Below are 24,315 nucleotides of genomic sequence, written 5' to 3'. Positions count from 1 at the left end.
CCAGCACGTGGGATCGCAGCGCCACTCAGGTGTAGCCTGGCCACAAGGGTTACAACACCACTCGGTCGGGAGGCCCTAAAATGCGGGGCCAAGGGCAAACTGCCCTTTTGGCCTCCCGGGTGGCCCCGGCAGCCCCCTGAAGCGGACATAGGAATGGCCAGACTGGGTCAGCCCAGTTTCCTGTCTCTGACAGAGACCAGCCCCAGCTGCCTCAGGGGAAGAAGTCCAAGATATTCTTCCCCATGCCGGCCTCCTTCTGACCCTAATCACAAGTGAAGGGCTGAAGCCCCGAGAGGCCTCACCCTTCTTAGCACCAACTCCTTTCACTCAGGCTATTCTCGCTATCCATATAAGTGTCCAATCCTTTTCAGAATCACTCTAAGTTCTTGACCTCAACAGCTTCCTGTGGCAGTGAGTTCCACAGGCTAATCGCATGTGGGAACACAGATTTCCTTTCATCAGTTTGGAATTAGCCACCTTTACATATTCCCTCCCGGCTGTCTTCTGTTATGAGATGGAGAGAACGAGAGCTGCCCCTCTCCTGTCTATATCCCATTCGTTATTTTATCATGTCCCTTCTTGTTCAAGCGCTAATCCTCAGAAACGCTTAGATCCAGCACCACTCAGTACCCACTTTATTTTGATTTTTTAAGGCTCTTGTCACCAAGGTACCCAAGGGCCTCAGAACCCTTAATGTGTTTCTCCCCACACACTCCTATGGGGCAGGGCAGCGCTATTAGCCCATGTTACAGAGGCGGAGAGAGGCTAAGGGTATGTCTACAGTATGAAATTATTTAAAAATGATTCTATTCGAATTTTCGGAAGCGATTTTATACATTCGGTCTTGTGTGTCCCCACTAAAGGGCGTGAATTTGGTGGAGTGCATCCACAGTACCGAGGCTAGCATCAAATGTCAGAGCGGTGCACTGTGGGTAGCTATCCCACAGTTCCTGCAGTCCCGGCCGCCCATTGGAACTCTGGGTTAAGCTCCCAGGGCATGATGGGGCAAAAACATTCTCGTGGGTGTTTCTGGGTGTGTGTCGTCAGTTGCTCCTCCTGCCGTGAAAGCTATGGCAGACAATCGTTTCGCGCCTTTTTGGCGTGCAGACGCCATACTGCTTTCAGCAGACGGTGCAGTATGGTGCACCGCTTCTCTCCTGGTACTACGAATCCACCTCGCATTTCCTCTTGTCTTTCTGTGGAGTCTCTATAAGTATCTGCTCTTTCTCTTCCTCATCGACCGCTTCCGCTGACAACTCTGCTCGGCCATCGTGAACCGAGCAGCACACCTTCTGCTGCCAATTCTGCTCTCCCGCTCTTGCTGCACTACCGAGCTTCTCCATGTTGACTGTCCTGGGCTACCGCCTCCGTGAAAGCTACAGAAGACAACCATTTCCCGCCTTTTTCAGCTATCGTGAACTGAACAGCACCTCTTCCGCTGCCACTCTGCTCTCCTATGTTTCGCGCCCTTTTTCCAGGATTACCCGTGCAGGCGCCATAGCGTGGCAAGCATGGAGCCCGCTCAGATCTCCGCTGCAGTTTTGACCATTGTAAATACCTCGTGTGTTATTGTGACGATGTGATGCAGCAGGGAGGGGGGAGTGTTGACCTGGGAATGTGCCCTGGGGACGGGAGACCTGAGAGCCTGTAACCTGAGCCAGGAGGGGGAGGGGGAGGTGACACCTCTGCCCAGGAATGTGGACGGAGGCTGCAGCAGGGAACCTGCTCGGTGGGTTTAGGGTCAGTTTGGGGCTGGGTGGAGGAACGCAGGGAACCCCAGGGCTGGGGTCTAAGCTCCCTGCTCCCCCAGAAGGACTTCACTGAGGGGTCCTGGGTGTACCCACAAGCTCTGTTTTGGACTGTGTTCCTGCTGTCCAATAAACCTTCTGTTTTACTGGCTGGCTGAGAGTCTCAGTGAATCCCAGGAAGAGGGGTGCAGGGCCTGGACTCCCCCACACTCCGTGACAACTGGTGGCAGAGGTGGGATCTACTGCACCCCGTGAACGGCGCTTCCTGCAGTAAGTGACTGGGGAACAGTAAAACGAAGGGGGATTGACGGGGACCAGGCGTGCTGAAGATTCAGAGAGAGACGGTTTCAGGGGGCGGTTAACCCCTGGGAGTGTGTGACCAGAGAGAAGGACTTTTGCAGTAACAGGGTCCCCCGGGGGATTGCAGCGAGCGGTCCCAGGGGCGGAGGAGTCTGCAGCTCGACCCTGGCAAAGAGGTGGTGACCTCAAGAAGGACTGGCACACTAGGGGCTTCTCCTGGAAACCGTGGAAAGCTGCCCGGCCTGCGAGTGGCCAGCCGGGAGATGTACGCTAAACGCCTTAAGAGCGACCTGGTGGAGCTGTGCAGGCAGAGGGGGCTGCGCGTCGGGAGGTCCACCAAGGAACAGCTGATTGCCCAGCTGGAGGAGAGGGATCGCTTGGAGGACCCGATCCCTGTCCCTGAGGGAAGCCGCCCGGCGGACGCAGCGTGGGCCCTGGGGCCTGACCAGGCTGGGAGGGGTCAGACTGCTGCCCAGGACACCCCGAGACCCTTCCTACCTATGCCTGGGGGAGGGGTTGCGGGAAGCCCAGCGAATACCGAGGGCCCCCTGACCCCAGCAGCCAGCAGGGGATCCTCCCAGCGGAGCTCCCCATCCCTGGAGCGGATGCGGCTGGAATGGGAGAGGGAGAGGAAAATGAGGGAGCTGGAGGATCATGAAAAACAACGTCAACATGAGGAGAAACAACGTCAACATGAGCAGGAGGAGAAGGAGAAACAATGTCAACATGAGCAGGAGGAGAAGGAGAGGGAGCATCAGGAGAAGGAGCGGGAGCATCAGGAGAAGGAGAGGGAACGTCAGGAGAAGGAGAGGGAACGTCAACATGAGCAGCAGGAGAAGGAGAAACAAAGACAGCATGAACTGGAGCTGGCCAGGCTGAGGAGCAGTGGGGCCCCGGCTGCGGTGAGTGAGGGGGGACCCAAGACCTCAAGGAGCTTTGATAAGTGCTTCCTGGCCCAGCGGAAGGAGGGGGAGGACATAGATAGCTTCCTGACGGCCTTTGAGAATGCCTGCGAGCTGCACAGGGTTGACCCTGCAGGCAGGCTCCAGTTCCTCACCCCCTTACTGGACCCCAAAGCCGTGGAGGTCTACAGCCGGATGACAGGGGCAGAGGCAGGGGACTATGAACTGTTCAAACAGGCCCTGCTCCGTGAGTTTGGGCTGACCCCCGAGATGTACCGGAGAAGGTTCCGGAGTCAGCGTAAAACGCCTGAGGTCACCTACCTACAACTGGTCAACAGGATGCAGGGATATGCCCGCAAGTGGACAGCGGGGGCCCAAGCTAAAGAGGACCTGCTTTACCTGTTTGTACTGGAGCACCTGTATGAACAGTGCCCTTCCGACCTGAGGCTGTGGCTGGTGGACAAAAAGCTCGCGAACCCCCAGCATGCAGGGCAGCTGGCCGACGAGTTTGTGAACAGTCGGTCAGGGGGTAGCCGGGAGGAGTCCCAAAAGAACAGGCCCCCCCCGATGCAGAGAGAGAGTCACCATGGGGCCTCCCAGCGGGGAAATAGGGAGAACCCCCTCCAAAGGGGAACGCCTGGTGTCGGGCCCCTCCGACCCGTTCGAGGGGACCAACGTGACCTGAGCTGCTATCACTGTGGCCAGAGAGGCCACGTACGGGCCCAGTGCCCCGGGCTCAGGGACAGACTGAGCAGACCCAACCTACCCAGGGTTAACTGGGTAGGGACTCAGCTGGACGAGGGGCAGGCGACCCAGGAAAGGGGGGCTACCAGTTTGCCACCTGCTCAGGAGGGAAGAGTACCCCCAGCCAGCCCCGCCAGAGGGCTGGAGGCTCTGGACTCAGGGTGCTCGGTTTACAGGGTGGGTGCGGGGCTGTCCCTCCGGAGAGAGTGCCTTGTTCCCCTGGAGGTGGATGGGAGGAAGGTCAATGGATACTGGGATACGGGCGCGGAGGTGACGCTGGCCCGGCCCGAGGTGGTGGCCCCAGATCGGGTGGTGCCCAACACCTACCTGACCCTGACGGGGGTGGGCGGGACCCCATTTAAGGTGCCCGTGGCAAGGGTACACCTGAAATGGGGGACCAAGGAGGGCCCCAAGGATGTGGGGGTACACCACCATTTGCCCACTGAAGTTTTGATGGGGGGAGACCTAGAGGACTGGCCAAGCGACCCCCAGACCGCCCTGGTTGTGACCCATAGCCAGAGCCGGCGAGGGGCACTGCGACCTGACCCTGGGGAGGGTACCACACTGGAGGCGCGAGACCCTACTCGGGTGGGGAGGGAGCGCCGAGGGGCACGGCTCAGAGAGGCTGCGGCCTCAGACCTGGCCACGGAGGGGGAACCGGGCCCCATCCCTTCCCCAGCCGCTGAGTTCCAGGCCGAGTTGAGGAAAGATCCCTCCTTGCAGAAGCTCAGGGACCTGGCCGACCTCAGTGAGGGACGGACCATGAGGAGAGGCTGCCAGGAGAGGTTCCTGTGGGAGAAGGGGTTCCTGTACCGAGAATGGGCTCCCCCAGGGGAAGGGGAGTCCTGTGGGGTCAGGAGGCAGCTGGTGGTCCCCCAGAAGTATCGCCGCAAGCTCCTGTCCCTGGCCCATGACATCCCCCTCGCAGGGCACCAGGGAATCCGGCGCACCCGGCAGAGGTTGCTACAGAACTTTTACTGGCCCGGGGTCTTTACCACCGTCCGGCAGTATTGCCGATCCTGTGACCCTTGTCAGAGGGTGGGGAAGGCCCGGGACAAGGGGAAAGCGGCTTTGAGACCTTTGCCCATCATAGAGGAGCCTTTCCAGAAGGTGGCCATGGACATCGTGGGGCCTCTCAGCAAGACGACCCGGTCGGGGAAGAAATACATTCTGGTGGTGGTAGATTTCGCCACCCGCTACCCCGAGGCAGTGCCCTTAGCGTCCATTGAAGCAGACACCGTGGCAGATGCGCTCCTGACCATTTTCAGCCGAGTGGGGTTCCCCAGGGAAGTCTTGACAGACCAAGGCTCCAACTTCATGTCGGCCCTGCTCCGGTGCTTGTGGGAGAAATGTGGGGTCCGGCATGACTGGGCCTCAGCGTATCACCCCCAGTCCAATGGGCTGGTGGAGAGGTTTAACGGGACGCTAAAGATGATGCTGAAAACCTTTATGAACCAGCACCCGCAGGATTGGGACAAGTACTTACCTCACCTGCTGTTCGCGTACAGGGAGGTGCCCCAGGAGTCTACCAGATTTTCGCCTTTCGAACTGTTATATGGAAGGAGGGTGAGGGGCCCCCTGGACCTGATGAGAGACGAGTGGGAGGGGAAGGCCACTCCCGATGGAGAGTCAGTGGTGGAGTATGTCCTGACCTTCCGAGAGAGACTGGCTGAACTCATGGGCCTGGCCAGGGAGAATCTGGCCAGAGCCCAGAGGAAGCAGAAGGTCTGGTATGACCGCACGGCGCGGGCCCGTGCCTACGCCACCGGGGATCAGGTGATGGTTCTCATCCCCGTGAGAAAGAACAAACTACAGGCCACCTGGGAGGGCCCGTTCAAGGTCGTCAAGCAGCTCAATGAGGTAAACTATGTGGTGGAGCTGTCGAACCGGGCCCACCACCGCCGGGTGTACCATGTGAATATGATGAAGCCATATTATGCCAGGGGGAATGTGGTGTTAGCTGTGTGTGGTCAGTGGGAGGAGCAGGGAGATGACCCTTTAGTAGATCTATTCCCTGGGACCAGAGCTGGTTCCCCCCTGGAAACAATCCCCCTCTCGGATCAGCTCACCCCTGCCCAGCAAGCTGAGGTCAGGGGGGTGCTGCATCCGTACCGACAGCTGTTTTCCAACCAGCCTGGACGCACTAATCTGACTGTCCACCGGGTGCAGACAGGGTCGCACCCGCCGATAAGATGCTCCCCCTTCCGAGTCACAGGGAAAACTGCTCAGGACCTGGAAAGAGAGGTCCGGGACATGCTGGCTTTGGGGGTGATCCAGCCATCGGCCAGCCCTTGGGCCTCGCCGGTGGTGCTGGTCCCCAAAAAGGATGGGTCAGTCCGGTTCTGTGTGGACTATCGGAAGCTCAATGCCATCACTGTATCGGATGCCTACCCCATGCCCAGGCCGGACGAGCTCCTAGACAAGCTGGGAGGAGCTCGGTACCTTACCACCATGGACCTTACAAAGGGCTACTGGCAAGTGCCGCTGGATGCAGATGCCCGGCTGAAATCGGCCTTTATCACCCCTCTGGGGCTCTATGAGTTTCTGACCCTGCCTTTCGGCCTCAAGGGAGCGCCGGCCACCTTCCAGCGCCTGGTGGACCAGCTCCTGAGGGGGATGGAGAGTTTTGCCGTGGCGTATATTGACGACATCTGTGTCTTTAGCCAGACCTGGGAGGACCACGTGTCCCAGGTTAGACAAGTGCTGGACCGACTCCAGGGGGCTGGGCTGACTGTCAAAGCGGAGAAGTGCAAGGTGGGGATGGCTGAAGTATCTTACCTGGGCCATCGGGTGGGGAGCGGCCGCCTAAAGCCGGAACCGGCCAAGGTGGAGGTGATCAGAGACTGGCCCGCTCCCCACACCAAAAAGCAGGTCCAAGCCTTTATTGGGATGGCAGGATACTACCGAAGATTTGTGCCCCACTTTAGCGCCATAGCCACCCCCATCACTGAGCTATGCAAGAAGGGGAAGCCAGACAAGGTGGTCTGGACCGAGCAGTGCCAGGAGGCTTTCCGGGCGCTGAAGGAGGCTCTGGTCAGTGGCCCAGTTCTAGCAAACCCAGACTTTGACAAGCCCTTTGTGGTGTTCACCGACGCCTCCGACACGGGACTGGGGGCGGTGTTAATGCAGGAGGATGAAAAGGGGGAGAGACACCCCATCGTGTACCTGAGCAAGAAGTTGCTACCCCGGGAGCAACACTACGCGGCCATCGAGAAGGAGTGCCTGGCCATGGTGTGGGCCCTCAAGAAACTAGAGCCCTATCTCTTCGGGCGACACTTCACCGTCTACACCGACCACTCTCCCCTGACCTGGCTGCACCAGATGAAAGGAGCCAACGCCAAGCTCCTGAGGTGGAGCCTGCTCCTGCAGGATTACGACATGGACGTGGTCCATGTGAAGGGAAGTGCCAACCTGATAGCGGATGCGCTGTCCCGGAGAGGGGGCCCCGAACTTCCCCAGGTCACTGGTCACAGTGACCCCGCTCAGTTCAGTCTCGAAGGGGGGAGAGATGTGACGATGTGATGCAGCAGGGAGGGGGGAGTGTTGACCTGGGAATGTGCCCTGGGGACGGGAGACCTGAGAGCCTGTAACCTGAGCCAGGAGGGGGAGGGGGAGGTGACACCTCTGCCCAGGAATGTGGACGGAGGCTGCAGCAGGGAACCTGCTCGGTGGGTTTAGGGTCAGTTTGGGGCTGGGTGGAGGAACACAGGGAACCCCAGGGCTGGGGTCTAAGCTCCCTGCTCCCCCAGAAGGACTTCACTGAGGGGTCCTGGGTGTACCCACAAGCTCTGTTTTGGACTGTGTTCCTGCTGTCCAATAAACCTTCTGTTTTACTGGCTGGCTGAGAGTCTCAGTGAATCCCAGGAAGAGGGGTGCAGGGCCTGGACTCCCCCACACTCCGTGACAGTTATCCAGCAGTATGTGCAGTACCTGCAAAACCGGGCGAGGAAGCGACGACAGCGCGATTACGATAGTGATGAGGACATGGACACAGATGTTCCTAGAAGCACGGCATGTGGCGATTGGGAGATCATGGTGGTGTTGGGCCAGGTTCATGCCGTGGAACTCCGATTCTGGGCCCGGGAAACAAGCACAGACTGGTGGGACCGCATAGTGTTGTGGGTATGGATGATTCCCAGTGGCTGCGAAACTTTCATATACGTAGGGCCACTTTCATGGAACTCTGTGACTTGCTGTCCCCTGCCCTGAAGCACAGAGACACCAAAATGAGAGCAGCCCTCACAGTTGAGAAGCGAGTGGCCATAGCCCTGTGGAAGCTTGCAACGCCCAACAGCTACCGGTCAGTCGGGAATCAGTTTGGAGTGAGCAAATCTACTGTGGGGGCTGCTAGTAGCCAGCGCAATCATTGACCAGCTGCTATCAAGGGTAGTGACTTTGGGAAATGTGCAGACCATTGTGGATGGCTTTAATGCCCTGGGGTTCCCTAACTGCGGCGGGGCGATAGACGGAACGCATATCCCTATTTTGGCCCCGGAACACCAGGGCGGCCAGTACATAAACCGCAAGGGGTACTTTTGCACGGTGCTGCAAGCACTGGTGGATCACAAGGGACGTTTCACCGACATCAGCGTGGGATGGCTGGGAAAGGTGCATGACGCTCGCATCTTCAGGAACTCTGGTCTGTTTGAACAGCTGCAGGAAGGGACTTACTTCCCAGACCAGAAAATAACCGTTGGGGATGTTGAAATGCCTATAGTGATCCTCGAGGACCCAGCCCACCCCTTAATGCCATGGCTCATGAAGCCGTACACAGGCAGCCTGGTCAGTAGTCAGGAGCTGTTCAACTATAGGCTGAGCAAGTGCAGAATGGTGGTAGAATGTGCGTTTGGATGTTTGAAAGCGCGCTGGCGCAGTGGAGGAGGAGGGAAGGACAAGTCCAGAAACCAAATCAAAATTTTAGATATGCCAGTTTTCTGCTGCTTGTGAATCCTCTGGGGTTGACTGTGTGGGTCCCTGTAGCCTCCCCGCCCATGTTCTTGGGCGTCTGGGTGAGGAGGCTATGGAACCTGGGGAGGAGGGAGGGCAGTTATACAGGGGCTGCAGCGGCAGTCTGTGGTCTTGCTGCCTTTCCCGCATTAGATCCACCATACAGCGGAGCATGTCAGTTTGCTCCCCCATGAGCTTGACCATAGCATCCTGCCTGCTCTCATCGCGCATGTCCCTCCTCTCTTCGTGTTCATGTAATGCTTTACGTGACTCCGCAATTGTTTGCCTTCACGCATTCAGCTGGGCCCTATCAGTGCGGGAGGACGGCATGAGCTCGGTGAACATGTCGTCCCGAGTTCGTTTTTTCTGCCTTCTAATCTGGACCAGCCTCTGGGACGGAGTAGATAGGAGCCACGTAGTCAACTTGCCCGCTATTCCTACCTACATGCCTCCAGCTTTCACTGTTAAGGAAAAGTTAGCACATGTGACTCCATTTTGGTTTGGAGCCCACCATTGTCTAAAAGCAAGCACATCATGCACCAGGAGGAGTGTTCCTTAGATACTGCATTCCTGTGAAAATCCTCCTCCTTGTCTCCAGCCTGCCTTGACTCCCGGTATCTGTTCTTTGTCTGTCCCTAACTCCCTATCTCCTGGCCTTTGATGTGAGGCCTCCCATCCTGATAATAAAAGTTACTGATGCATGGCTTTAGGACCATGCTGTGTAATTAACATACTAGTTTAGCCTGAGGAATGCACCAAACAGGGATAGGTGGTAGATAAGAAAAGGGTTTGTTTATTGGCTAAGGTTTCCGATGCACGAGGGCAACATGCTTTGCTAAGAGGTATATAACCTTTGTATAATCTATATTCGGGGTCCCCTCCTGGCTAGCTGGGGGGCACAACGCTCGAGCGTAATAAACTTGGTGGTTTTTTGGGAACTCTGCAGTTGTGGACTTTGTTTATGTGCCTAAGCCTAGATTCGAACTGTGCGTGACCTATCAGGTATAATTCGTAGCATTTGTGTGCATGTCCTACCAGGTATAACTCGCAGCAGTTGTGTACGTGTCCTATCAGGTATAATTCGTAACATCACCCAGACCACACCACACAATCCATTGTCTACAGCCAAGCTCTACGATACAACCGCATTTGCTCCAACCCCTCAGACAGAGACAAACACCTACAAGATCTCTATCAAGCATTCTTACAACTACAATACCCACCTGCTGAAGTGAAGAAACAAATTGACAGAGCCAGAAGAGTACCCAGAAGTCACCTACTACAGGACAGGCCCAACAAAGAAAATAACAGAACGCCACTAGCCGTCACCTTCAGCCCCCAACTAAAACCCCTCCAACGCATCATCAAGGATCTACAACCTACCTGAAGGATGACCCATCACTCTCACAGACCTTGGGAGACAGGCCAGTCCTTGCCTACAGACAGCCCCCCAACCTGAAGCAAATACTCACCAGCAGCCACACACACCACAACAGAACCACTAACCCAGGAACCTATCCTTGCAACAAAGCCCGTTGCCAACTGTGTCCACATATCTATTCAGGGGACACCATCATAGGGCCTAATCACATCAGCCACACTATCAGAGGCTCGTTCACCTGCACATCTACCAATGTGATATATGCCATCATGTGCCAGCAATGCCCCTCTGCCATGTACATTGGTCAAACTGGACAGTCTCTACGTGACCTCAAAAACTTCTAAGGAAGGAGATTCCACCACCACCTTCCTAGGGAACCTATTCCAGTACTTCACCACCCTCCTAGTGAAAAAGTTTTTCCTTATATCCAACCTAGACCTCCCCCACTGCAACTTGAGACCATTACTCCTCCTTCTGTCATCTGCTACCACTGAGAACAGTCTAGATCCATCCTCTTTGGAACCCCCTTTCAGGTAGTTGAAAGCAGCTATCAAATCCCCCCTCATTCTTCTCTTCCGCAGACTAAACAATCCCAGTTCCCTCAGCCTCTCCTCATAAGTCATGTGTTCCAGTCCCCTAATCATTTTTGTTGCCCTCCGCTGGACGTTTTCCAATTTTTCCACATCCTTCTTGTAGTGTGGGGCCCAAAACTGGACACAGTACTCCAGATGAGGCCTCACCAATGTCGAATAGAGGGGAACGATCACGTCCCTCAATCTACTGGCAATGCCCCTACTTACACATCCCAAAATGCCATTGGCCTTCTTGGCAACAAGGGCACACTGTTGACTCATATCCAGCTTCTCGTCCACTGTAACCCCTAGGTCCTTTTCTGCAGGACTTCTGCTGAGCCATTCGGTCCCTAGTCTGTAGCAGTGCATGGGATTCTTCCATCCTAAGTGCAGGACTCTGCACTTGTCATAGAATCATAGAATATCAGGGTTGGAAGGGACCTCAGGAGGTCATCTAGTCCAACCCCCTGCTCAAAGCAAGACCAATCCCCAATTTTTGTCCCAGATCCCTAAATGGCCCCCTCAAGGATTGAACTCACAACCCTGGGTGTAGCAGGCCAATGCTCAAACCACTGAGCTATCCCTCCCTCCCTGTCCTTGTTGAACCTCATCAGATTTCTTTTGGCCCAATCCTCTAATTTGTCTAGGTCCCTCTGTATCCTATCCCTGCTCCTGCCCACATTTGGTGCCAGAGGCAGCAGCCCACCTTCCCCCAGGTGTCCAGAGAAATGCAGCACACTGGAACAAGTTCCCGCTGCTGGCTCCCCATCACATTCCCTATTCTGTGCACAGTTTTATGACAGCACTTACCTCCGCCTCCGACAGAATTCATCACCAGCAGGCCATTTGGTGTGGCTGAGTTACACGTTCAAGTCCTTTGGAAGAACTGCGACCAGTTAGCAGCTCCGGGTCAGGATGCGCAACGTGCATTGGGCTCCCTCTGAAGAAATGTCTCTCTGCCATCAGGGTCACCTGTGCACTCAACAGCGACAGTCTTAATCATGTTTCCTTGGGAAACGCCCTGCACACCTGGCTGCTCAACACACACATTCTTGCTGTAGGCGTGTTTGGAACTCCACTCGCGGAACGCCCTCTGGTCTGCTGACTCACAGGTCTTGCTTCCAGACTTCCTGCATGTTAGTATTATTATAGAGTCATTTTACTGCACCCACCGCAGGAGTCCAGGCCACAGGGTCTGCCACAAGGAAACTACAGCCTAATTATAGATGTGCCCCAAGCACCACCGTTAACAATCACACAAAAGGAGGACAGCAGTGGGGAAGGGGAAGGGTTACGTTGTTACCTGGTTACTCAGCTGGCATGGCTTTGGCTCACTCAGTCCATTTACTGTCTGCTGAGCCTTCCATGCTGAAGAACATTCACAATGGGAGAGGTTAATTTGTCACTTTTTGCACCTGCCTCTTCATGCTAGTAACATCCATATCAGACCCTTTAAAGGGGCCCCATTTCCCAAAGCTAAAGAGTATTAGGTGCAAAACTGATTAGCAGAAGAATGTCAGGAGAGATGGGACCCAAACCAGGGACCTTTTCTAGGTGTCCCAAAGCCACAATTTCCCAGTTGCCAAAAAAAAGAAAAGAAAAAAAAAAGCTGCTTTCCTTAAAAATCGTTTGATTAAGAGGAGACATGAAAGCGGCAATGAGGAAGGAAAAGCAAATCCATTATCTGCCAAAGGGAAGGCAGAGGGCAATGGGTACCGGGCAGAAGTTAAAAGCCTCCAGCGATTGATACAAGAAGCTGAAGGTAGCAATGAAATGTCTATGGTCAGTAGAGTTAAAGACAATGAGCAAGAAGGTTTTAAATATACCACAAATAAAACCCATGACTAGGTGGAGATGGAAAATTGTCAGTAATGATGCAGAAGAGCCAGAGGTGTGAAAGAGTTCAGAGTTTGGAACCATGCTGGAAGCCATATTCATATCTTACAAGGAGGATGAAAGACTTTCTTGTCCAACAGGAAAGAAGGCGGATGTCAAACAGGATCTGCTAAGCAGGTAATCTGCATCAACGAGTTTCATTTAAGAGATGGCTGAAGAACTCTCAAGGTCACTCATGTGCATTTGTAATAAGAGTGTAGGAAACTAGGCAGGGGCCAGAGGACTGTGGAAAGCCAATGTCCTGTCAAACAGGGCAAACAAGATGGCCTAGGTAACTTTAGGCCAGTTACCTGACACTGATCCTGGGTAAAATAATGGAATGATGGACACAGGACTCTATCAACAGAGAATGGAAGGAGGGAAATATAATCCATGCCAGTCAGGGAACACAGTCATTCCTTGGCAAGATCACAAGTCTGGCTGATGAAGGGAACTAGGCTTCCAGCTTGGTTACAGTCTCTGAACTCTTCCACACTTCGGGCTCTTCTGCATCATTACTGACACGTTTCCATCTCCAGCTAGGATCCTGACATTTTGGCCAGGTGTTTGGCTTTGCGTCGCAGGACATTTGGATGCTGGAAAGAGCTGTCGGGTGGCAAATAATGAAGAGGACAGTCCAGCCTGAGAGTTGGACGCAGAGAGGAGAATGGGGACATGAGAAAACTGCACTACAATGCCCATGAGGCATCATGGCAGCATTTCCAAATCAAAATGAAAAAGGGACCAAGGCCAGAGGGGTTGGTCCTGCTTTTGGGAGGGTGGGGTGGGGGGTTTGGACTAGATGACCTCCTGAGGTCTCTTCCAACCCTGATCTTCTATGAGTCTATGATCTCTCTCTAGTCCCAGTCCAGAAGCTTCCCTCTGGTTCTAGCCACCCACATTTAACAAACCCAAGGGGCCCCTCCTTAGTTCTTTGTTCTTATTCCTGGGAAACCTGGTCACCTGGCCTCCTCCTCAGCCCTTTGTTCTCCAGCTCGTCACACCTGGCTGGCTTCCTGCAGAGAGCCAGTTAGTTGCTAGGTACCAAATGTCTGGGTAATTGGAGTGGCCATTGTCTTTACCAGGCTCTCCATGGGCCCAGGCCCCAGACAGCCGAGTGTCAGTCACACCTGGCTCTCTGCAGAGTAAACAACCTTTCCCCCCAACCCAGTGGCAATTCTTCAACAAAAAAACTTCAAAAACAGACTCCAACGAGAGACTGCTGAATTGGAATTAATTTGCAAACTGGATACAATTAACTTAGGCTTGAATAGAGACTGGGAGTGGACGGGTCATTACACAAAGTAAAACTATTTCCCTATGTTTATTTCCCCCCCCCGCCCCCGCTGCACTGTTCCTCACATGTTCTTGTCAACTGCTGCAAATGGCCCACCTTGATTATCACTACAAAAGGTCCCTCCCTCCCCTCCCCCCCGGCTCTCCTGCTGGTAATAGCTCACCTCACCTGATCACTCTCGTTACAGTGTGTATGGTAACACCCATTGTTTCATGTTCTCTGTGTATATAAAACCTCCCCATTGTATTTTCCACTGCATGCATCCGATGAAGTGAGCTGTAGCTCACAAAAGCTTATGCTCAAATAAATTTGTTAGTCTCTAAGGTGCCACAAGTCCTCCTTTTCTTTTTGCGGATACAGACTAACACAGCTGCTACTCTGAAACATTGCAAAATCCATAGACTAAAGTGGGAATTTACAAGTATAAAGCTGGGGTGTTTTGCCATAAGACTCTGGGTTCAGTCCTGCAAAGCCTTGGAGCATCGGATCGCGACCAACAGAGCCCAGCTCCTCAACTTGCCCTCAATCTAACTGGCCATTAGATTGACTCGAGCTACGACAGACTGATAACGTGTGTGTGTGTGTGTGTGTGCAAGAGTGATTAAATGCATGTGTTAACTGTTGTATTTTCAATAAATGCAGCGTATTGCCTTTTCCCCTGAAAAAGATCCCGTGTGCTTCTTGTAAGCAAAACACTGGGAAGGCCCAGGCACTGGGTATTCCGGTAACCACATTCCAAAGAGCAGGCCCATGGCCACCCCAGCACAGAGGTACGGCACAGACCAAGGGTGGGCAAACTATGACCTGGGGGCTGCATCCAGCCCCCCAGACGTTTTAATCCGGCCCTCATGCTCCCATAAGGCAGCAGGGTCCAGGGCTCGCCCCACTCCATGCAGCTCCCCGAAGCAGCAGCATGCCCTCCCTCTGTCTCCTGTACGTAGGGGCAGCCAGGAGGCTCCGCATGCTGCCCCCACCCCAAGTGCTGCCCCTGCAGCTCCCATTGGCTGGGAACTGCGGCCAAGGGGAGCTTCAGGGGCGGCACCTGCGGACAGGGCAGCGTGCGGAGTCGCCTGGCTGCACTTCCGCATAGGAGTTGGAGTGGGGACATACCGCTGCTTCTGGGAGCTGCTTGAGGTAAGCGCTGCCTAGAGCCTGCACCCCTCACCTGCTACCGCACCCCAAACCCCTACCCCAGCCCTGATCCCCCTACCACCCTCCCAACCCCTCCGTCCCAGCCCGGAGCAACCTCCTGCATCCCCAACCCCTCATCCCCAGCCCTACCCCAGAGCCCGCACCCCCAGCCAGAGCCCTCCCCCCACCACCACAACCCCCTGCCCCAGCCCAGAACCCCCTCCCACACCCTGAATTCCTCATTTCTGGCCCCACCCTAGAGCCTGCACTCCCAGCCAGAACCCTCACGCCCTTCTCCACCCCAACCCCCAATTTCGTGAGCATTCATGGCCCGCCACACAATATCCATACCCAGATGTGGCTCTTGGGTCAAAAGGTTTGCCCACCCATGGCATACACCCAGTCCTGAGAGCTGGCCCAGGGCCACCCCAGCACAGAGGTACGGCATAGCCTCATTCTGGGGAGCTGGCCCAGGAACATACCGACCCCAGGTAAGACAAGGACGGAAGGACAGGATGATGGATGGGGATGTTTCGTTCGATTCAGCAGGTGCAAGGTCGGTAACTAACCACGGCAGGAGCAGGACACGTAACTAGAAGGAGAAGTCACTGGAGGGGCCCCTGTGTCCAGCCGAGGGGGCAGCAGAAAGTCCCATTCCTGGCTGAGCTGGGCCATTGTGACAGGCACACGTGTGTTGTGTACTTGTAACCCTGGAGCCAGGGTGCGAGGACCGAGCTTTCTTGTCCTTGCAATAGACCTGGCCGAGCGCCCTCTTTGTCTGTGGGCTGTCTGGGGTGTGCTAGCAGGGGTCTGCTGAGCCAGCTACCTGCGCAGGGCTGGGACAGTGAGTGGAGAGAACACGCACGCCGACTGACAACACCCCCTCCCCTCCCCATCCCCTGCGCTGCCCCCACTGCTCCGGACCCCCTGTCCCTCCCCGCTACTCCCTGAGCTGCCCCCACTGCTCCGGACCCCCTCCCACCCCTCGCTACCCCCTGCGCTGCCCCCACTGCCCCAGACCCCCTCCCCCAGCCTGGGGTCACTGGCTGAGGGTCTTGGGGCTGCGTGGTGCAGGGGGCAGGCTGGGTTTCCAGAATGGCATCTTTTGCCCGACCACAGTTCCCGAGAGCCAACTCCTCAGGCCCAGCGGCCGCAGGCGCACTCAGAGCCGCGGCCTGTGATGCCTGCACAAGCTCTTGGCAGAGCCCCATTACCTGGGATTTAATATGCGAGCGGGAACAGAGGCGCCCCCGGGGAATGCTGTCAGCAATCTGATGTGTTCCACACCCCTAGACGAAGGTGGAAATCCCTTGGACACGGTACAAGAGGTCTCTGGCCCGATTGCATGCTGCTCCCAGATGCAATGTTGCAATCCACCAGGTGTCTACATGGAAAGACAGGTCTGGTTTGGGAGCTTTCCAGCTTCCTCTCTTCCAAACCTCTCCCCTCATGCCCAGCGGCGGCCCATACACAAGTGCACCTGGGCACCCAGCATTGCCACTTCGGGTCTAGGAAGAGCCCCAGCAAGGAATGGGGAGTTGGACCCAAACTCAAAGCTTTAGGCCCAAGGTGACACAAGCCGCCCTGCCCGGACGCGCTGCTCTGAAACATTGCAAAATCCATAGACTAAAGTGGGAATTTACAAGTATAAAGCTGGGGTGTTTTGCCATAAGACTCTGGGTTCAGTCCTGCAAAGCCTTGGAGCATCGGATCGTGACCAACAGAGCCCAGCTCCTCAACTTGCCCTCAATCTAACTGGCCATTAGACTGACTCGAGCTATGACAGACTGATAACGTGTGTGTGTGTGTGTGTGTGTGTGTGTGTGTGTAAGAGTGATTAAATGCATGTGTTAACTTTGTATTTTCAATAAATGCAGCGTATTGCCTTTTCCCCTGAAAAAGATCCCGTGTGCTTCTTGTAAGCAAAACACTGGGAAGGCCCAGGCACTGGGTATTCCGGTAACCACATTCCAAAGAGCAGGCCCATGGCCACCCCAGCACAGAGGTACGGCACAGACCAAGGGTGGGCAAACTATGACCTGGGGGCTGCATCCAGCCCCCCAGACGTTTTAATCCGGCCCTCATGCTCCCATAAGGCAGTGGGGTCCAGGGCTCACCCCACTCCACGCAGCTCCCCGAAGCAGCAGCATGCCCTCCCTCTATCTCCTGTACGTAGGGGCAGCCAGGAGGCTCCGCATGCTGCCCCCACCCCAAGTGCTGCCCCTGCGGGTGTGAAGTGTGGGTGTGAAGTGAGGCGAGAGGCGCTTGCGGCAGACATGGGGGCAGCACGTAATGGAGGCACTTGTGAGCTATGGCTGAAGTGGGGGGGGCAGCCCCCTCTCGGGGTCTGCCCTGTCACCTGGGCTGCAGTACCTGAGTGCTTTCCACTGGCACCAGAGAAGTCCCTGGTGGAGTCTTTGGCTCATCCACCTTTGGCTTAGCCGGAAATAGCCAGCAAGACAGGTGAGCAGGGTAGACTGAGCTCGCCCGTGAGCCAGAGTGACGAGCTGGGGGGGCCTTCAGCAGACACGCCTCCTCTGCCTGGGGCACAGAGGGTGGGGCTGCCTCTGCCTCGCCAGCCTGATCCGTTTGGGCTGGTTTGTGTGATAATCACTCTGATATCGAGTGCCGGGGTAATGCAGTGTTGGGCTCCTTACCGTACAGTGATGGGACTGGCTCTCCCTGGCACCCCCACAGGCCACCCGCTAGTGAATTATTCTGCATGCAACTGAGCCCTGGGATCCCTGTGGGACAAAGCAGGAATTTTCTGAAACATTTGATGATGCCAGTGTGTGCCTCAGTTTCCCCTATATTTCACAGGTTACCCGGTGGGGAAGGGGGAAGGATAGGTCAGGCTGAGAGACCTGGCTATGAATGTCGCTGGGCTGTATGAGGCGGGATGCACCATTGAAAAGGACTGGCCCAGCTGACCCCATATCAATGGAGGACCCAAGAAGACAATGGCAAATCTAATTACAGGACACTGACACCTGGCGCCCAAGGTGTGGGAGGCTGGGGAGGGGTTTCCCCACCTCTGCAGGGATGCTGAGCAAAGACCCCCCAGCTTGAGAGCACAGGCCTGGGAGGTGGGAAGGGGAGGGAAGTGCTGGCTGCTGGAAGGAGCCTGAGCTCACCTGGGAACTGCCCAAGGAGGTCAGACGGACAGACAGACAGAGCTGGAACAAAGGGGGTCTTATAGCTGGGCTCTGGGCTCCAGGCTGACCCCACCGGTCGGGGCTTTAGCCTGCGTTTCCCTGGGCCACCCTGAGCACATCCCGTGCTGTGAGCAGCTAGCTAACAACCCGGCTGTGACTGCGCGGAGAGTGTCCCTGCGAACGCTGGGCGAGGGGCACTAGCCCCTGCTGCGTGGCCGGGTCTCCCCAGGGGTCTGGCCCAGCTGGACTCGCTGGGCAGAGCTGAGGGTGTGGGGCAGGAGCCCCGGGGGTCAGTCTGAAGTAGCCTGGGGATAGAGACAGTGCAGGGGGCACCGAGGGAGCCGCAGCCCATGCCCTGCGGGTCTTGAGGCCCTGGGAAAGGGCAGGCTGGCCCGTAGACTGCGGCTCTTGGGGCAGGGGCTGTCGTTGTCACCCGTGAGTGCAGTGCCTGGCCCAGCAGGGCCCTGGGCAGGGACTAGGTGAACCCCTTCCTGAATTGGGCAGGACAGTCCCACTAATATACATTGCAAGTGCCGGTCCCGGGGCGAATGGTTTCGGGACAGCATTTGTCCCAGGTTCCCTGCGATGCCGCTCAGCCCCCCGCCACGAGGCCTCGCCCCCCGCTCCTCCTCTGCCCGCTGAGGCCCTGCCCTGGCCAGGCCAGAGGCCAGAGCCAGGCCATGGTAAGAGCCACCCAGGGAACCCAGGCTGCGATGGGGAGCCCAAACCCTCCACCTGCCCTGAGCAGCACGCTCCTGGGGGTGGGGACGCAGGCTGGAGGCTGCTCTCGGGCGCCCCTCCCTCCCACCCACGGCCTGGCTCTGGCTTCTGGCCTGGGGGCAGGGCCTTGGGGGAAGAGGAGGAGCAGGGGTGTTAACTATCAGCTCCGTGTTCTTGGGGAACAAGGGCACAGCACCCAGCCTGTCTGACTCATGGAAGACCTTCCCCCGCCCCCAGCCTCTGCTTGAACCGAAGCCGATCAGAAGAAAGGCTGACAAAAGGCAATGAAAAGGCCATGGGAGACCCCTAAACCCCTGGGACAAGGGTGACAAGAACAAAGGCAACTCCCCTAGGCTCATTTGCATTGAAGATGAGACAGGGAGGCATCTCCATTAGCATACAGATTGGAGAACAGAGACTCCGAGGCAAGAACCGCAGGGAACTCTGGGACCAGGAAAGCAGGGAAGCACTGCATGATGGGCGATCTCTGCTCCAGATGTTAACGAACCCACGCCTGCACGCTCCCAGCTCAGTAGTTATCAGACCAATTCTAATAATAAATCCTTGATTGATATCCAAAATAGTGAAGCTTCCTAATTGCACTGTGAGCTCCCTCCAAGGAACACCGCCCATAGCCAGGAATGATCCGTTCCTATTGTCTAGCCTGAACAAAACAACTTGGGATACTCCCCTGAGCCATCAGTTTACCCATAAACAAATCTAGTGTGCTCCCTTGAACCATTGTTCTTTCCCTACACAAACCCCGACCCATGCTCAAGTAAGTGCTCTAATGCCTGGATCCAAAGTGTGCATCCGTTCCACTGGGACCTCATCTTCTCCTGACTGATCGTGCTGGGGGCTCTGCCTGTCTCCAGCACTCTGGACCCTCAGCTACCCCCACCTGGGCCCCCCGATCGATTCCAGCTTCATGGAGTGGTGAGAACCCAGCTCTCTCTCTCTCTCTCTCTCTCTCTGTAGCCTTCTGACCCTGACTTGTGGGATCAGTTATAGGTTTCTAAATCTGACCTTTATAATCAAGTTTAAGTTAGATTTAGTATTATCCCTGTTTTGTTTGTTTGGCTCCCCTCTGGTTATTACCTGGCAATAAATAACTTTCATGGTCAAGCTGGTTGCTTCTCTCTCTCTCTCACATGTGCTCTGTTAATGTGTGCGTGGGCTCATCTGATTCTGGGGCTGGAAGAACCCAGCCCTGGGAACCGAGGTCCGCCAGGACAGCGCCACTGGGAGGGAACTTGCAGCAGGGAGAAGCAGAGCTCCATATGAGAACACAAGGGACACAAGCAGTACATGGATAGAATTACAGAACCCCCCCTCCCAGAAGAAAAGGAGGACTTGTGGCACCTTAGAGACTAACCAATTTATTTGAGCATAAGCTTTCGTGAGCGACAGTTCACCTCATCGGATGCTTATGCTCAAATAAATTGGTTAGTCTCTAAAGTGCCACAAGTCCTCCTTTTCTTTTTGCGAATACAGACTAACACGGCCATTACTCTGAAACCCTCCCAGAAGAGTAACCTTAATAAATGAGCATACCCCAAAGTAACAGGCAAATCTGCTAACAGGGGGTGGGACCAAAGAGAGGGAGCAGGGCCTCATTTCCCCCCACACATACTTCTACTGATAGCACCCCTGCATCCGGCCCTCTGCCCAATCCGTCACCAAAGGGGGCATGTGGGGTCCCTCCCCAAAGTGAGGTACTCGCTGGTCGTCATGGTGATTGCATGGGGAAACGGTAGCGTTACGTGACACAGAACACAGGGCTCCACATCTCCGGGAGGTGAAAACGTCACTCGGGGTGGGGTGGTCTCAGGCTGGCTCAGTCGATGCTGAGAACAGCGGAGATCTGTTGGCACAGCCCCATGGTTACAGCCTGACCAGAAGCAGGCATGAGCATTGCCAGAGAGAAAAGGAGCCCAAGGGCGGATGCTGGCCAGGGCCCAAGAGGGCCCAGCTGAAGTTGATGAACTGCCCCGCTCATGAAAAGAGACAAAAGCCTGGGGCTGAGAGAGAAGACCGGACACGAGCTGGCATCGACTCCGGCAGAGATCCTCTGCCAGCAGTGTGGGGTTCAGCCCCACATTCTACCCGGCCTTTCCCCTCCCAGGCACCAGTGCCCCTTTGCAGGTTCCTCCTGCTGCCCGTCTGCTCTGAGAGCCGAATTCGGTGTCCTCAGTGAGTATTTTAAATAAACTTTACTAAAGAAATGAGAGGAAACCCATAAGCACTGGAGCTCTGGGGGCCAGACAGAGTCACAGTGGGACAACCACACGCAGCCAGATTGCTAAAGAATTGGTCACAGTGTACAGGAGCTGTACATGATCAATGGACCAATCAATGCAGGCAAACAGGTTCCCAGCTCAGAACCTCTTGCTGGGAAGGTAAGAAACTGGGGCTAGATAGGGTTGCCAACTTTCTAACTGCACAAAACCAAACCCCTGCCCTGCCCCTTCTCCGAGTCCCCACCCCCCACTCACTCCTTCCCCCTCCCTCTGTTGCTCGCTCTCCCCCACCCTCACTCACTTTCTCCGGGCTGGGGCAGGGGGTTGGCTCCATCTGGGGGTGCGAGCTCTGGGGTGGGACCAGGGATGAGGGATTTGGGGTGCAGGAGGGGGCTCAGGGCTGGGGTAGGGTGTTGGAAGGGGGGTAAGGACTCTGGCTGGGGCCAGAAATGAGGGGTTCAGGGTGCAGGAGAGGGCTCGGGGCTGGGGGGTTTGGAGTGCTGGAGGGGATGAGGTCTCCAGGTGGGTTGGGGATGAGGAGTTGGGGTGAACGAGGGGGCTCAGGGCTGGGGCAGACTGTTGGGAGGGGGCGTGGGCTCCAGGAGGGAGTTTGGGTGCGGGAGGGGACTCTGTGGTGGGGCAGGGGGTTGGGAGGGAGTTTGGGGTGTGGGATCCCAGCAGCGCTTACCGTGGCTCCCAGGAAGCAGGTCCCTGGAGCTCCTAGGTGCATGGGTGGCCAGGGAGGCTCCGCACGCTGCCCTGCTGCCCACAGGCGCCGCCCCCGCAGCTCCTATTGGCCAAGGTTCATGGCCAATGGGACCTGCAGGGGCGGGGGCAGCATGCAGAGCCTCCCTGGTGCCCATGTGCCTAGGGGCCGCAAGGAGCTGGTGGCTGCTTCCAGGATCCGTGCAGAGCTAGGGCAGGCAGGGAGCCAGCCTGAGCCCCAGGCCCCTGCCGCGCCAAATGGCCCGGTTGGAGCCGCCAGGGTCCCTTTTCGACCAGGAGCTCTGCTCAAAAACCGGACACCTGGCAACCTTAGTGATGGGCAGAGGACTAGCAACCTTCCCTGAGTCCCAGTCACACCAGGAGCTGTCCTGTGCACCTCAGGCCAGGAGGCCTTTCTGTACGTGTGCAGGTCCACAAAGGTCCCTATTAGGAGGCTTATTCCTTCACCCACTTACTTCCCTGGTCCTGCTTGCATGAACAAAGAGCAACAATACCCAAAGTCCAAAGGTGCAAACAATTTGACGTTTATTGGGGTGAACTTCCAGCAAGCATGATTCCAGTTTCCTTCCTTCATGTCCCCCTTCCCAGCTCTGACACCACAGAGCCTTACCTGTGTCCCTGTTCCCATTTCTCCCCTTAGCAAAACATGATTCCAATTTCCCCACCCCCATTCCCTGTTCCCATCCCCCCCCCACACCCCCATTCCCTTCCTGATTGACTGCAGACTATATAGTAAACTTGAGTTCTGCTTAGCTATACCTTAACCAATCATTTTCCTGAAATTTAACTAACCAATCCTAACATATTGTCATATGATTATTTAACCAATTATATCCCACCACCTTGATTAGCGTACACCCAGCAAAATTAATTATACAGCAGACAGGAACAATCACAGAACCAGACAGAGATTATACAGACAAACAATGGCAAAGTGGGAACTGTAATGACAAAACAATAGAGAAGTGAGGATTTCACATCCCAGCTATTGATAAGTGAGTTCTTGCCAGATAGGATGCTCTCAAACTGTTTCCTTTTACATCTTCTAGGCACTTCCCTTTCTCTGGAGGCAATAGGCATTATCAGGACAGGATTGTATCCCTAACAGCCCAACAGCATCTTCTTTCAATGTGAGGACGTGACCGGTCGCTTCCCAGCTTATGGCTGCCTCTGTTGCTTAGCCAAAGGCCTTAGCCTAAGAACAGGGGCTCAGACTGTCACAGGGAGAGAAGGCCCTTACACCAGCAGACAGTGATTTTGATTCTTCATTTATACCTCTAGAACTAACCAAGTGATAAGAACACACCTAAATTCTTAGAGTATGGGCCTTTACAGGCAGGCCTGGATACCTATATCCTAACACTCCACCCCCTTTTTTTTTTTTTTCTTTTGGGATCCTCCTGCCCAGGTATCCCTGGAAAAGCCCAGGAGATATGGCGACACATTTCCCGATAGGGCCAGGCATCCAGGTGGAAGGTGTCGATATTCCATTGGTCCCACTGCCCCTTGTGTAGTACCATGCCCTGCACCTTCTCTCATACGGGCATACCACATCTATTCCAATTAGTGTTCCAGACTTCCCATTACAGGGGGCCCGAGAAGGTTGGGTCTGGGTTGTCTAGAACATTGTAGGGGGTGGAGGACTTACTACATAACCTATAAGTAATCTCCATATGCAATCATAGAATATCAGGGTTGGAAGGGACCCCAGAAGGTCATCTAGTCCAACCCCCTGCTCGAAGCAGGACCAATTCCCAGTTAAATCATCCCAGCCAGGGCTTTGTCAAGCCTGACCTTAAAAACCTCTAAGGAAGGAGATTCTACCACCTCCCTAGGTAACGCATTCCAGTGTTTCACCACCCTCTTAGTGAAAAAGTTTTTCCTAATATCCAATCTAAACCTCCCCCATTGCAACTTGAGACCATTACTCCTCGTTCTGTCATCTGCTACCATTGAGAACAGTCTAGAGCCATCCTCTTTGGAACCCCCTTTCAGGTAGTTGAAAGCAGCTATCAAATCCCCCCTCATTCTTCTCTTCTGCAGACTAAACAATCCCAGCTCCCTCAGCCTCTCTTCATAAGTCATGTGCTCTAGACCCCTAATCATTTTTGTTGCCCTTCGCTGGACTCTCTCCAATTTATCCACATCCTTCTTGTAGTGTGGGGCCCAAAACTGGACACAGTACTCCAGATGAGGCCTCACCAGTGTCGAATAGAGGGGAACGATCACATCCCTCGATCTGCTGGCTATGCCCCTACTTATACATCCCAAAATGCCATTGGCCTTCTTGGCAACAAGGGCACACTGTTGACTCATATCCAGCTTCTCGTCCACTGTCACCCCTAGGTCCTTTTCCGCAGAACTGCTGCCTAGCCATTCGGTCCCTAGTCTGTAGCGGTGCATTGGATTCTTCCATCCTAAGTGCAGGACCCTGCACTTATCCTTATTGAACCTCATCAGATTTCTTTTGGCCCAATCCTCCAATTTGTCTAGGTCCTTCTGTATCCTATCCCTCCCCTCCAGCGTATCTACCACTCCTCCCAGTTTAGTATCATCTGCAAATTTGCTGAGAGTGCA

General features: G+C 55.3%; 1 long non-coding RNA gene across 1 annotated transcript; it reads right to left on the bottom strand.

The window, feature by feature from the left end:
- Positions 1-1,357: 1,357 nt before the first annotated feature.
- Positions 1,358-11,704, bottom strand: LOC141981994 (uncharacterized). Its single transcript, XR_012637935.1, has 3 exons — positions 11,405-11,704; positions 7,625-7,899; positions 1,358-1,376 (listed from the first exon to the last, which is right to left on the bottom strand). It is a non-coding gene; the product is annotated as an uncharacterized LOC141981994 (long non-coding RNA).
- Positions 11,705-24,315: the final 12,611 nt, after the last annotated feature.

The sequence above is a fragment of the Natator depressus genome, chromosome 2, assembly GCF_965152275.1.
Source record: "Natator depressus isolate rNatDep1 chromosome 2, rNatDep2.hap1, whole genome shotgun sequence".
Lineage (NCBI taxonomy): Eukaryota > Metazoa > Chordata > Testudines > Cheloniidae > Natator > Natator depressus.
The sequence above is the reverse complement of the archived record's forward strand: the minus strand, read 5'-3'. Positions and strand labels throughout refer to the sequence as shown.